The sequence below is a fragment of the Dioscorea cayenensis genome, chromosome 13 (genome assembly GCF_009730915.1).
Source record: "Dioscorea cayenensis subsp. rotundata cultivar TDr96_F1 chromosome 13, TDr96_F1_v2_PseudoChromosome.rev07_lg8_w22 25.fasta, whole genome shotgun sequence".
NCBI lineage: Eukaryota > Viridiplantae > Streptophyta > Magnoliopsida > Dioscoreales > Dioscoreaceae > Dioscorea > Dioscorea cayenensis.
In genome coordinates, this window is record NC_052483.1 from 8,041,858 (window position 1) to 8,057,499 (window position 15,642).

Sequence of the window (15,642 nt, forward strand, 5' to 3'; positions counted from 1 at the left end):
AGTTACGTATTGCTCTGCTACACTCAGTGGTGTTCCTGTGCTTAATGGCACAAACTTTAAGACATGGAAAAACAAGGTGACACTTGTTTTGGGTTATATGGATTTGGACTTTGCATTAAGAAAACCATGTCCTACATCTCTATATGCGATCAAAAACTCTCTGAGGATAGGAGAGCTTTTGAGAGGTGGGAATGGTCTAATCGCATTGGTTTGATGATCATAAAGAATACGATCCTAGAGACTTTTCTTGACACTATGTCTGAGGAAAATGATGTTAGGCAATTTTCTCAACACCCTCGAAGAATGCCTCACAAGAAGTGATAAGGCAGACAAGTGTTGTCCTACACTTGTCTCTATGCGATATAAGGGTGATGGGAACATACATGAGTACATTCTCGATATGTTTTATCTAATTGGGAAATTGAAAGGCTTAAAAATTTAGTTACCACAAGATGTTCTGGTGCATCTGGTTTTGATGTCCTTCCCTCCTCGATTCAGTTAGTTTGAAGTGAGCTATAAATGTTAGAAGAACAAGGGGACATTGAATGAGCTCATCTCACATTTGGTATGGGAGGAAGATAGAACGAAACAACATAAAGTTGAGAGTACGCATTTTGGCATCTTCTAACTCAGGCCCCCAAAAGAAGAGGAAATTGATAAAGCTGCGGCACCAAAACCATATAAGAAGACCAAAGGCCCTGAAAATGAGCATAAAGAATTAAAATGCTTCTTCTGCAAGAAGGCTTCTCATGTAGAGAAAGACTGCCTTAAGAATTGAAAATGAGCATAAAGAAAGGTATGTTTTTTGCTCAAGTTTATACTGAAGTTAATTTGGTTTTAATTCCTAGATATACTTGGTGGTTGGATTCAGCTGCTACAACTCACATAAGTGTATCAATGCAGGGTTGTCTGAACTGTCGAACACCGAGTGATGGTGAAAGATATATCTATGTGGGGACTGGAAGGGCAGAAGTTGTAGGAGTAGGGACTTTTAGATTGTTACTTCATACTGGTTTTTATTTAGTGTTGAATAACACATTCATTGTACCGTCCTTCAGATGGAAATTAGTTTCTATTTCAATTTTAGACAAAGAAGGTTATTTTTGTTCATTTGGTAATAAAAGATGTGTTTTCATCTTAATTCGATGTTGGTTGGAACCAAAACATTAAGTGAAAGTGATAATCTTTATTTGCTTGATATAGTCAATACAAACAATGAATCCCATAATACTAAAACTAAAGGAATAAAATATAGATTACAAAATGAAAATTCCTACTCATTATGGCACAAGTGTTTGGGTCACATCTCTGAAAAGAGAATTGATAGGCTTGTAAGAGATGGAATTTTTTATGTAATTTACAAAACCGATAATAGTGTGTGCATTGAATGCATTAAAGGAAAGACTACAAACAAGCAGGAAAGTAGGGTAATGAGAGAGGTAAAGAAGTTTCTTAGAACTTGTACATACTGATATTTGTGGACCTTTCCCTAGGGTGTCTTGGAAAGGTCAATGGTATTTTATTATGTTCATTGATGACTACTCTCACTATGGTTACCTCTACTTGTTACATAAGAAATTAGAGGCTTTGGACTTTTTTAAGTCATTCAAGATAGAAGTTTAAAATTAATTGGGCAAGACTATAAAGGCTGTTAGATCTGATCGTGGTGATGAATACTAAGGTAGGAACGATGGAATCATTCCTCAATACACCATGCCAGGCTGTCCTGGCATGAATGGTGTGATAGAGAGGTCAAATAGAACCCTTAAAGATATGGTAAGATGTATGATTACTCATACAACATTGCCTAATCCTCTCCTGGGTAAAGCATTAAAAGATCGTAGTCTATCTCCCAAATAGAGTTCCTACCAAGGTTACCGAGAAGACCCCTATGAAGTATGGACTAGCAAGAAGCCAATCCCTAAGGCATTTACGAGTTTGGGTGTTGTTCAGCGAGGCAAGGTCTTATAGGCCTAATGAAAGAAAATTGGATGCAAGGACAATATATAGCTATTTTGTGGAGTATTCTGAAAAATCAAGAGGCTTTAAGTTTTATAATCCTGCAACAAGAACCTTTTTCGAAATGGGAAATGCCCAATTTTTTTAGGATGTTAAGGTTGGGGAGGAGAATCAAAGTGATGATTTTGTCTTTGGGAAGGATTTGGATACATCTTTCTCTATTTTTGTTAAGGATCACAATCAGGTTTCTTTTCCTATTGTCATTCAAACCTAAAATTCAGTACATGATAGAGATGATGTTCTTCCTACCGATCAAGAGGAAATTCCTCAACCAATTATGGGTGAGGAACAAGACATTCAACCTGAAATTCAAGAAGAATCGGTGCCTCTAAGGAAGTCTAGGAGAGTAAGGAGAAGTCCAATTTTGGATGACTATTTGGTTTTTCTCCATGAGAAACGTGAAGTGATATGTCGACTAATGGAAAATGATTCAGCTTACCTTTTAGTGAGGTAATTAATGGCTCAAACTCTCATAAATGGATTGAAGCTATGGGGTAAGGAACTCAATTCATGAAGGACAATGACGTTGACCTCATCCCATTGCCGAAAGCGTGTGAAGTCTATTGGATACAAATGGGTCTTTAAGACCAAAAGGAATTCACAAGGAAATGTTAAAAGGTATAAGGCGCGTCAAGTTGTGAAAGGATTTATTCAGAGGGAAGGTAACGATTACAAAGAGACTTTTTCTTTTGTTTCTCGAAAAGTCTCTTTTGTAGACCATAATGGCACTTCGTAGGTACATTTGGATCATGAGCTATATTAGATGGATGTAAAGATGACCTTCTAATGGGCACAATGAGGAGGCCACTATATGATGCGACTGTGAGGGATTAGTCACTAAGGAGACCAACCAAATGGTTTGCAAACTTAAGAAATCTATTTATGGGCTTAAATAGGATTCTCGTCAATAGTACAGAAAGTCTCATAATATTGTTCTCTCATTTGGTTTTGAGGTGAACATTATTGAGGATTGTGTGTATCATGTATTCAAATGGACATAAATATATATTTCTTTATTCTATATGTTGATGACATCTCGCTTCGCCAATGTACGACAAAGGGATCCTTTGGGAAACTAAGCAAAATTTCTCTCTAAGTTTTGAGATGAAAGATCTTGGTAAAGCATCCTTCATACTAGGGATCTAGATTCATCAGTGATCATTCACAAGGCTCATTGAGTTTCTATCTCGTAAGAGCTATATCGAGAAATTACTGCAAAGGTTTGGCATGCAGAATTGTAAGCCTCATAACACCCTAGTGTCAAGGGAGATAAATTTAGTTTAAAAACTCAGGTCCTAAGGAAGGAATTGAATCCTAAATACATGCGTAACATTCCCATGCATCCGCAGAGGGGAAGTCTGGCTATGATATACAGGTTTGCACCCATCCCGACTCGGCATTTATAGTGGGAATATTTTGGAAGATATCAATGTAATCTCAGGTATAGAACATTGGGTTATAGCCAAAAGGGTCTTTAGAAATCTTCGAAGACAAAGGATTACGCACTCACATATAAGAGGTTGATAGGTCTTGAGATCATTAGGGTATTCCAACTCCAACTTTGTCGGATTCTTGGATAGTCATCAAGTCGACATCCGGTTACATCTTCACTATGGTCCGGGTGGTGCTATTTCCGGAGAAGTGCCAAGCAATCCTGGTTGCTCCAACAACTATGGAGGCCGATAAGGCTAGTGTGATATGAATGCAAAGCATTCTTTCCTTTATGCGTTAAGCATTACCTTTCTCGGGTTTTGACACTAATATGTGTGTTTTTATGTTACTTTTACGTGTAGGGTCGTGAGGCCGATTATGAAAGAAAGAAGCCAATGCTGGGATCATAATGCAATCGATTTTAGAGGAAATCTTGCTAAGGTTCAAACGAAGACTATAGGTCGGGTGAGATGCTAGAGTAAAGGCAACCTCCTCAGATCTGAGTTAGCACAACCATTTGAGGGGCAGGGCAAGCGTACACTCAAGCATTCCGATTTATGCATATAGAACAAGATCTCCACTAACTTTCTCCATCATTGAGTAGCTAAAAGCGATCCACGACGTGAACGCAGCCCACTTCAGCGTACCTCGATGAAAGTATGGATTCGGAAGTATTTTCGAGTATACTATGCAGCGATAACATTATAGCGTAGGCATCAGTAGGTGAGTATGTTCACATCCCGGCCGAGAAAAACTCAAGAACGAGAATCAACATGAGCGGGGAAATTCCACACGCTCGCAGAAAATCCAGTGTGTGCAGATCCGATTCCAGCCTTTATTTAAAGCCGCCATTCATCTCGATTTTATTATCTCCATCTTTCCCCAACTCTTGAGAGAGGTTTTCTGGCCAGGGTTTTTGAGAGGTATCGGGCTAGGGTTTCTGGAGAGGGTTCTACTGCCCCGACATCGCCATTTCTTTGGAAGAAGGTTGCAGAGGAGCTTCCCAGAGGCGCATCCTGCATCGGACAAGGGACTTTGGAGCATTTGAGTAGAGGACTTTCTTTGATTGTGACATTCTATACCGGACAAGGGGATCTTTTGGTAGTGGAGGTTTTACATTCTATTTCTTTTGATTGTGACTTAGCTCCATGGAGAGCTAAACCCTAGTGGGTACTTGGGTATTTGTAGAACCCTAGGATGTATCTCATTTCTTTGAATCTCTTTATTATGCTTTCAATTAATTGATGTTTATTGGGAGTTCCAACTTTGAATGCTTGATTGTGTGAATACTCCCCCAGAGTGACACCTAGTGCTGAGAGTTCTTGTTGGTAACCTTTAGGAGGAGTGACACACCACGTAGTGTTAGACAAAGCTTAGCGAGAGGGTTGAGAGGATGAGTCGAGAGGCATGTGGCCGCCCCCTTCTCCAATGTGTTAGATCTCTACCTCCGCTCCTCTAGTTCTTCTGCATGGCTATAGAGTGAATGGTCTCATGGATGACCTTCACTGGGGCTTAGTCATGGTGCAACGGAGTGAAGCATAGTGATCTTAGTATTTAGGGCTTAATTGTGTTAGGGACCTTCCACCCTGGACCAAAGGGTTAGGTCTACAACTAGGAAGAGATTTATCACTTGGAATCCCTTAGAACTTATTGCAATTCTATCGAAAAGTGAGGTTGAGAGGTTATTCAATCTCTCCTCCGGACATGTATAGAGTTAGCATAGTTGACCTTAGATTTGGGACTATGTAATTATGATTTCCACGACTCACCGTAATCTGATTAGGAAGCATAATAGAGGGTTCTGCACTTGAAAATGATTGTCCTAGCGGAGCAATATCCGAGTACCCCATCTTTATCGATTGCCTTTTACCTTCTCCTTTACTTGTGCCTCTTTACTTATTGTTTTTACTTTTGAGAATTGAATCATTGTCACACACATATCACTATCCATCTTTCACATAGCTAAGAAGTTTGACTAAGTGTGTTTTATTCCCTCACTCCCTGCGGATACGATACCCGCTCATCCGGATTACTACTCGAGCAAAACCCTGCACCTCATGATATAGGGCCAAGGGATCTTGCTCGTAGGTAAAATTCATCAAAGGTTATGAGGCATCTAGTCATGCTATTCGGCGGTCAATTTTGTTGAAGGACCACGCTAGTTATCGAAAACATAGAGAGGCCTTTTGATGTTGAATTAGTGATAATGAAGGACATCTTTGTTCTCAAACAAAGAATGTAAGTTCTTCTAGGTCTAAGCATATCGACATTAAGTTCTTAGTCAAAGAAAGGGTTCAGAGTGGCTTTGTTAGTATTGACCTTATAGGGACAAATTCCATGGTTGCGGATTAGCTTACAAAAGCAGTGGCACCTACAGTTTTTCATGAACATATTGCTAGCATGGGAATCATTTGTATGAATGCTTCTGATTAGTTGGAGTTTATTTTGATATTTCGTAGCTTGATACTCATGTTGATGTCATGACACATTTGATTAAGTTTTTTTATATAAATTTTACTGTTTATTTATATTATTTGCTCTGAACTATGATTTCATAAAAATTTTAAAGCTGGACCAGTTGGAAATAGACAAGCGTAGATCACATTAGCTTGTAATTTCCATGCTACACATCCACACTTTATCTATGTCATTAGTTAAGCCGGTATGTGTGAGCATTGTGGGTTTAGTTGCATTGTACTGGCGATGACTGCCCCTATGTTCCATGTATAGATGAGGCTAATGGAAGAGATTGATTTAGATAATTGTTCAGTGGTAATAACATTTGGTTGTTGATAGTAATTTATACACAATTTTGAATTCCCGAAGGTGCATGATTGTGTGGTCCAAGTGGGAGATTGTTGGGTTGTGAACCACACATTATGTAGGGATATAAGGACTTATGTGCATAAGTTGTATAGACGTACACAACTAATGTTTATAATTACGTATATCTTATTATATTTAAGTTTTGAATGGACCCAAATTATTATGATCTAATTCAAGTTTGAAAAGGGTCCTAATTATCCAATTTTAAATGTGTGGATTTACATATTAATCATATGTTGTGTAGAACTTCTGGGGCAAAATTGTTAAGTCTATGATAGGAAAACTTGTAATTAACCCCATATAGATTTCTTATAAATAGGGTATGGTCCTGAACTTAGAACATAACGATCTAAGATTCAGAATTAGGGTTTTTTGAATTAGGGTTCCCATATCCCCTCTCTATGTGTGATCAGTGAGAAGAACCACAAAACCCAATCATCTTTATCGTAATCAATGGATTCAAGTGCAGGTACGCTTCCACCACTTTCTTTGTTCCTAAACAATTTCCACACAAGAAGATCCAGGGTTTTTACGATGTTTGTACCCATTAAATCCATCAATACAATCTATCTCACTTCCTTTCTTCCTTCCTTCCTTCTTTCCTCTTCAAATTCAACTCCTCATCCTTTAGATTTTTTTCTCCTCAATTTCTCTATTGAAGCTTCTCTATTTCCTATCTTTGTAACCTCTTAGCCTTTTTTTTACAGGCTATAATGTAAACCAAATTCAACTACAGTATCGCTACAAAACTAACAATTATGAATGACAGGGCTTGAGGCACTACAATATCACTTCAATCACATGGTCCTTAAATCCCAATTTAAGCTAGTGGATTTTGATGGGCCTTCGATGTATTTGTTTAGTATTAATTTCTCTATTTGTACTAATACTCTATTGAGTTTGCATATAATAATTAATTATTTAAATTTTAAATTTTATTTCTTGAACATGCATAATAAAAATACAAATTAACTTATATTTGCATTGACAAAAATCATACAATGTTTATTTTCCATTACACTTACATTCATCAATCTATCCTTCATCATAGTCTACAAACATTTGTATGTATTAAGAACTAATAATCATTATCATGAGTTCATAAGGAGAAACGTCATCATGAAAAGTATCTTTAAAAGTAATTGAAATGGTTAGAATGTGATGCTTTTTCGAGTATTAATTGAATAAAACTCATCAGAAGAATATTCAACAGGGATAGGTAATCTTCTCGTACTGATTACTCTTCCAATACTAGCCTAATCAAATATTGGGGTAAAGCTCTATTCTAAGAATCTAAATAGAAAAAGAGAGGTGAAAAGAGGATGGAAAGAGATAGGATAAAGCTAGCTAGAAACAATGATGAAAAGTAGTGCCCCGGACCAATCCCCTAGTGAAATATGTGGTGACTCTCCTACAATGATTATCAGGTACATCCTGAGAATCCTATGTGTGCTTTCAACGCAATGTCACATCTACGGCAATTAAACATATCGAGTTTTGTAATTGTAACTACGGGAATCATACACATTGAGTTTTGCAACTACCCTACGGCAATCACAACTATGGCATTCAATACAAGTTGAGTTTCACAATCACAACTACACAAGTCATTCACATCAAGTTATGTAACACAAGTTTTAACATAGAAAAGCCAATAGAACTCTATAATCATTGCAAAAGAGTAAATTGACTGCATATTATCAACTAAGTTCAATAGCCCAGGGGATCTGGAGAGCGATTAGCACCTCATGTGTTCACAAAACATTGAAAAGATAAAGAAAACAATTAATTAAGAATCCATGGACTCCCTATTGCTTCTCAATCTTTCCGATTATGCTTCTAGGATCTTCCCACCAGCTTAGCTCCACTCCAAATTATGCTCCAAAACCTTTCCCCAAATCTCTCAATGGATGGTAGTGAAGATTGTCTAAAAGCCACCTCCAAAATCCCAAGCTAAATTTCCCTTGAAACCCTAACTTTGGGGCTTAAAAAGTGATTTTTTTTACCCAAGCACACTGATAAGTGCTTGTGTATTAGGAATACGACGTATTCTTTTTTTATAATGAGTATTAATTTTCTCAGATTTTATCACTCATACATGTATATTTGTGTTACTTTTGTGCATGTAGGGTTGTGGACACAAGCATAGAAAAAAGAAGCTAAAGTAGATTGCGTTTGCACTTTGTTGATGGAATCTTGGAGTGAACAAACGTGAAGACACAAGTTGTGCTCAAAGACATGTGAGTGTGTACCAACCTCCATTGTGCTCAAGTGAATATGCAAATTGGAAGGGCACAAAGGCAGTCACACTCATATGTTCCGACTTGTGCAATGCTAGCAAGATTGTCGTCAAATGTGTTTTTATTTGAAGATGCAATGCGATCTACAGTATGGACGTATGCTTGTTTATGTTGCCTCGATGAAAAGTGTGGACTCGAGAGTATTTTAGTGGAATACTGTAGCAGGTATTGTACCAAACCATTGCAATAATTTACTGCACCAGTTACTGTTCACAAGCCGTTAAAAAATGAATTTTTGCAGATTCACACGGGCGTGTGGAAATTCCACACGCCTGTGTGGATGCCCGATTCCAGCCCTATTTAAGACACGATTTTAGCCCGATTTAGGGATCCTTCTTTCCATCTTTGGCCTATCTTTTCTCACCTTTGGAGGTACCCACGGTTACATTTTGAAGAGGTTTATGGCCTTTGACACCGTGTTTCCTTCAGAAGAGAGTTATTGGGGGAGCTTTCGTCAACACCGATCCGGGGAGGTGTATCCTAGGCTTGACAAGGAGACCTTTGGAGAAGACGCGGCCACTCCACAAGACCATCGACATGAACACCAGGGGGTTTTATTCATGGATTGCATATTTTTATTTTTGATTTCATTATTGATTGTATCTTGCTCCATGGAGAGCTAAACCCCTAGTGGGTACTTGGGTTTGTAAACCCTAGGATGCTATTGTTTCTTTGACCTCTTATTATGCTTTCATTAATTGATGTTTTAATTGAGTTCCAATCTTGAATGCTTGTTGATTTGATTTTCCCTTAGAGTGACACTAGGGTTGAGAATTCATTTTGGTAATCCTTATGGATGAGTGACACACAATGAGGATTAGACAATGCTAGATTGGAGAGGGTTGAGAGGGTGATTGGAGAGGTAGCGGAACGTACCCTTTCCCTTCTGGTGTGATTCATCCTACCTCCACGTTCCAAGAGTCTTTTGTGGTCACAATAGAGTGAAGTGCTAAGACGAACTCCACTGGGGCTTAGTTGCGCAAGCAACATAGTGAAGCGTTGAAGTAATCCTTAGTATCTGGGGCTTAATTGTGACTAGGGATCTTTCGCCTGGACCAAAGGGTTAGATCTATTTTATGGAATATGGTTTATCATTTGGAATTCCTAGAGCCTAAAGCAACCTAGCACAATGTGAGGTGTCGAGACTGAGAGATTTCTCCACCCGGGGCATAGGTAGTGTTAGTCATGGTTGACCTTAAGTTTTGGGACCGTGTGTTTAAGGATCTCCACGACTCATTAGACATTAGTTAAGAAACATAATGATTGGTCTTGCACTTGAAACAATAGTCCTAGGGTGAGCAATGTCCGGGTGCCCCATTTATCTTCAATTGTCTCTCCTATCTTTTATTTGTGCCTCTTTCTTCTTTTATTATTTCTATTTGCATTGATTCTTATTCACATCACTATTAATTTATTTCTGCTCTAGTTAAATAGCAATCTTTGTGTTTCTAATCACTATTCTCTATAGATTCGACTACCCACTCACTGGGGTATTATTACTTCGACAAACCCGTGCACTTGCGGTACACATGCAAAAGGGTATTGTCACACACCTGTGTTTGGGCCGTGCGTAATGGTCATTCTTTTCATAGACAGATTTAGGGTTTACCTCAAATTAATAATTCCCCAAGAAGTAAAGTGCACAGCCAAAAAGCACACCTGATAAGTGTTTGTATATAAGTAATACGAAGTATTCTTTTCTTATATTGAGCATTACTTTTCTTATATTTTATCACTTATTCGTGTGTATATGTATTCCTTTGTGCATTTAGGGTTGTGGAGACAATTATGGAAGAAAGAAACTAAAAGTAGATCATGGATGCATTTGTTGATGAAGTCTTGGATTGAACAAACATGAAGACACAAGTTATGCTCAAATACATGTGGGTGTGCCAACCTCCATTGTGCTCAAGCAAATACACAAAGTGGAGGGGTACAAAACCAGTCACACTCACTTGTTCTAACTTGTGCAATACTAGCAAGATCTTTATCAATGTGATTTCATTGAAGACGCAACGCGATCTACCGCATGGATGTGCGCTCAATCATATGGCCTCGATGAAAAGAGTGGATTCGGGAGCATTTATGGCGAAGTCCTGTAACAGTTTACTGTAGCAAATCACATGTTTCAATTGGCCATCTCCACACAATGAATATAGCTTCACAAAGGTGCCATTAGGAGTTCAGGGGAGTATTGTTTCAATTGCCTATCTCCACACATGTTTTTTGATTGTTATACTTCTTTATTATGCTTGCAAGCGTACATTGAGGGCAATATACATCTTAAGTGGGGGTGGTGGTTGGGAGGGAGTTCACGCTACACATGTTCTATACTTATGCTTTCATTGATCATGCTCTTGTAGCCAATGGCGGTTCACCTTAATTGCAATGGTTGAATTCTTAAGTTAGGTGAATTTTTAACATTGAATGTTTTCATTTTCTAGTTTTACTTGATTTTTTTAGGAATTTTCACCCGATTGACATTTGTTGCACCACTCACTCATTAAACTTTGTGGAAACTCAAGTTCGATGTTTAAGGGACTAATTTAGTTGTTTTCTTGTTTTCATTTCTTCGAATAAAAAATGAAAGGAATGGAAAATAAAAAATAGTTGTTTGTTTTGTTGTGCATTGGGGTGGAAAGAGCTACCACTTATGAAGTATGAAGCTATCGGATACTAGTTATGCCCTAATGAGAGAAAGAGCTATCTCATGGGATGAGTGAAAGCTACTACCCCAGTAAAAAGAGCTACCACCTCGAAAGTGTGAAAGCCACCTTAGCGGCCGCTTAGGAAAGGGCTACCTTAGAGGATGTGTGGAGCTACTACCTTCTCTTTTCTTTTTGTACATAAATAAATCCCTCTTAATTAGAGCTTTGAGGAGTATACGTTGGGTTGACTTGAGTGAGTTTACACATACTTACACGATATCAGGTTGTTGTTCTTTTTTATTCAAGTTTTTAGCTAGAGCATTGATTTTTCTTATTCGGTGTTGGAATTTTTCCTTACTTGTAGAATACCTCTTTTGCAAGCTTTTGGTGAACCTAAGGCCAAATACTTCTAATTTTCCTTCTTATATGCTTGAATGTCGCATTTTTGCTTGAGGATAAACAAAAGCTTAAGTGTGGAAGAGTTTGATAAGTGTTTGTGTATAAGTAATACGAAGTATTCTTTTCTTACATTGAGCATTACTTTTCTCCAATTTTATCGCTTATTCATGTGTATATGTGTTCTTTTGTGCATTTAGGGTTGTGGAGACAACTATAGAAGAAAGGAACCAAAAGTAGATCTTTGATGTATTTGTTGATGAAGTCTTGGATTGAACAAACGTGAAGACACAAGTTGTGTTTAAATACATGTGGGTGTGTGCCAACCACCATTGTGCTCAAGCGAATACGCAAAGTGGAGGGGCACAAAGGCAGTCACACTCAAGTGTTTTGACTTGTATAATACTAGCAAGATCTTCATCAATGTGATTTCATTGAAGACACAACACGATCTACAACATGGATGTGTGCCCATTCATGTGGCCTTGATGAAAAGAGTGGATTCGGGAACATTTTAGCGAAGTATTGTAGCAGTTTTACTGTAGTAAAACATTGTAGTAAAAGTACTGTAGTAGTTACTGTTCATAACTCGCAGGAAACCAAATTCTAGAAATCCACACAGCCATGTGAAAATTCCACACGCCCGTGTGGATACCCGATTCCAGCCCTTATAAATACCACGACTTAAGACATTTTGAAGAATCTTTTCCTCATCTTTTGAACAACTTTAGAGGCGCTCGCGGCTAGGGTTTGGAGAGGCTTTGCCTAGGTTTTTGGAGATGTTCTATGGCCTTCAACATCGAGTTCCTTTGGAAGAGAGTTATTGGGGGAAATTTTGTTAGCATCGATTCGGCGAGATGTGCCCTAGGCTTGACAAGAGAACCTTTGGAGAATATGAGGCAACTCCACAAGACCATTGATACGGACTACAAGGGGGTTTTATCTATGGATTATATACATTTACTTTCGATTTCATTGTCGATTGTGTATTGCTCCATGGAGAGCTAAACCCCTAGTGGGTGCTTGGACTTGTAAACCCTATGATGATTTTGTTTCATTGACTTTCATTATGCTTCTTTAATTGATATTTTAATTGAGTTCCATCCTGGAATGATTGCTGAATTGATTTTCCCTTAGAGTAATAATAGGGTTGAGAATCTATCTTGGTAATCCATGTGAATGAGTGACACTTCATTAGGGTTAGACAAATCAAGGTTGAAGAGGGGCGAGAGGGTGGGTCGAAAGGTAGCGGAACATCCCCTTTCCCTACCGATGTGTTTTATCCTACCTCTACATTCTAAGAGTTCTTTGCGGTCATGATAGAGTAAATGCTAAGAGACAAACTTCACTGGGGCTTAGTTGCATGAGCAACAGAGTAAAGTGATGAAGTAATCTCTACTGCTGGGGCTTAATCATGACTAGGGGTCTTTTGCCTGAACCAAAGGGTTATATCTATATTAAGGAATAAGGTTTACCACTTGGAATCCATTGAGCTTCAAGCAATCCCACACAGTGTGAGGTATCGAGAGTATCCCTTTCCGCGGGGGCATAGTGTAGTGTTAGTCACGGTTGACCTTAGTTTTGGGACTGTGTGTATTTGGATGTCCAGAACTTATTAGACATCAGTTAGGAGGCATAATGATAAGTCTTGTACTTTAAACAATAGTCCTAGGATGAGCAATGTCTGGGTACCCCATTTTCTATCGATTGCCTCTCCTTGTTTCTATTGTGTCTCTTTCTTCTTTTCTTTATCTTTATTTGCATTGATATTATTTACACAACTTCTCAATCGTTTTCACTATAATTAAATAGCAATATTTGTGTTTCCAAGCACTATTTCCTGTGGATATGACTACCCACTCACCAGGGTACTTCATTATTTCGACAACCCGTGCACTTGCGGTACACACACGCAAGGGGTGTGTCAACACAAATGCTTGGGTCATACTCCATAAGCACAATCGTGCTCTTGGCTCTATAACCATGCTTTCCTATTTCTGATATTTTCTTGAAGACCAGTAATCTACTTTGCCCAATAACACACCCCTAGCACGCCCGTGCTTATCCTATAAGCTTGCAAATGAGATCTTTTGATGTCATTTCTACCCTAATACTCATTCTAATATCCTAAGACCTATTAATATGCACAAAACACACAAAACACACAAAAATACCCAAAGTAGTACCAAATATACAAAACAAATGCTAAAAGACAAGCAAAACATATATATATATATATATATATATATGAGGTATAATATATATAATGTAATCATCACGAATCACCATCTTAAGAAAAGTTATCAATGAAAGGATAAAAATGTGAAGTTCAAAATATAGAGCTTTGATAAGTCCTTGTACATTAATAATACGAAGTATTCTTTTCTAACATTGAGCATTACTTTTCTCATATTTTATCGCTTATGCATGTGTATTTGTGTTCTTTTCTGCATTTAGGGTTGTGGAGACAATTGTGGAAGAAATGAACCAGAAGTAGATCGTGGATGCATTTGTTGATGAAGTCTTGGAGTGAACAAATGTGAAGACACAAGTTGTGCTCAAAGACATATGGGTGTGTGCCAACCTCCATTGTACTCAAGCGATTATGCAATTTGGAGGGGCACAAAGGCAGTCACACTCATGTAATCCAACTTATGCAATGCTAGCAAGATCTTTGTCAATGTGGCTTGTATTGAAGACGCAACGTGATCTACAGCATGGATGTGTGCCCATTCATGTGGCCTCGATGAAAAGTGTGGATTCAAGAATATTTTGGCAAAGTAATGTAGCAGTTACTATAGTAAAATCACTATAGTAGTTACTGTTCACATATCGCTAAAAACAGGATCATGGAAATTCACATGGGCGTGTGGAAATTTTACACGCTCGTGTGGATGCTCGATTCCAGCTCCTATAAAATCTGCGATTTCAGACGTTCTAAAGGATCCTTTTCTCATCTTTAGATCTTTGGAGACACTAGGGTTTGGAGAGGCTTTGGCTAGGTCTTTGGAGTGGTTCAAAGGCCTTCGACATCGCATTCCTTAGGAAGATAGTTATTGGGGGAGCTTTCTGACACGTCCGAATATGCGTGTAAACCGCAAGTGCACGGGTGTCAAAGTAATAATCCCAGATGAGTGGGTATCGTATCCACAAAGAGTAGGGAATAAAGACACTTAAGTTGTTTCTTAACAAATGTAGAAGATGAATAGTGATATGTGTGATAAAATATGAAATAACGAAAATAAAAGCAACAAGATAGAGAGCATAAGTAAAGGAGAAGATAAGGCACTGAATAAAGATGGGGTACCTGGATATTGATCCGCCTAGGATAATCGTTTCAAGTGCAAGAACCCTCTATTATACTTCCTAATTGATGCAACTATGAGTCGTGGAAATCCTTAATTACATGATCCCAAATCTAAGGTCAACCATGCCTAACTCTATACATGTCCCGGAGGAGAGATTAAATAACCTCTCAACCTCGCACTCGCATAGAATTGCAATGAGCTCTAGGGATTCCAAGTGATAAACCCTATTCCTATGTATAGACCTAACCCTTTGGTCTAGGTGGAAGATCCCTAGCCACAATTAAGCCCTAGGTGCTAAAATCACCTCAACGCTTCACTCCATTGCACTCGTAACTAAGCCCCAGCAGAAGGTCATCCCTTAGCACATTCACTCTACTATGGCCGCAAAGAACTCTTAGAACGTGGAGGTAGGATAGATCACACCGGAGGGGAAAGGGGACGCTCCGTTACCTCTCGACTCACCTTCTCAACCATGTCCAATCTAGCTTTGTGTAACTCTTATTGTGTGTCACTCACTCACAAGGGTTACCAACAAGAACTTTCAACCCTAGTGTCACTCTAGGTGAGTATTCATACAATCAAACATACAAGATTGTAACTCACTATAAACATCAATTAATTGAAAGCATAATAAAGAGATTCAATGAAACGAATACATCCTAGGGTTCATAAATACCCAAGTACCCACTAAGGGTTTAGCTCTCCATGGAGCTT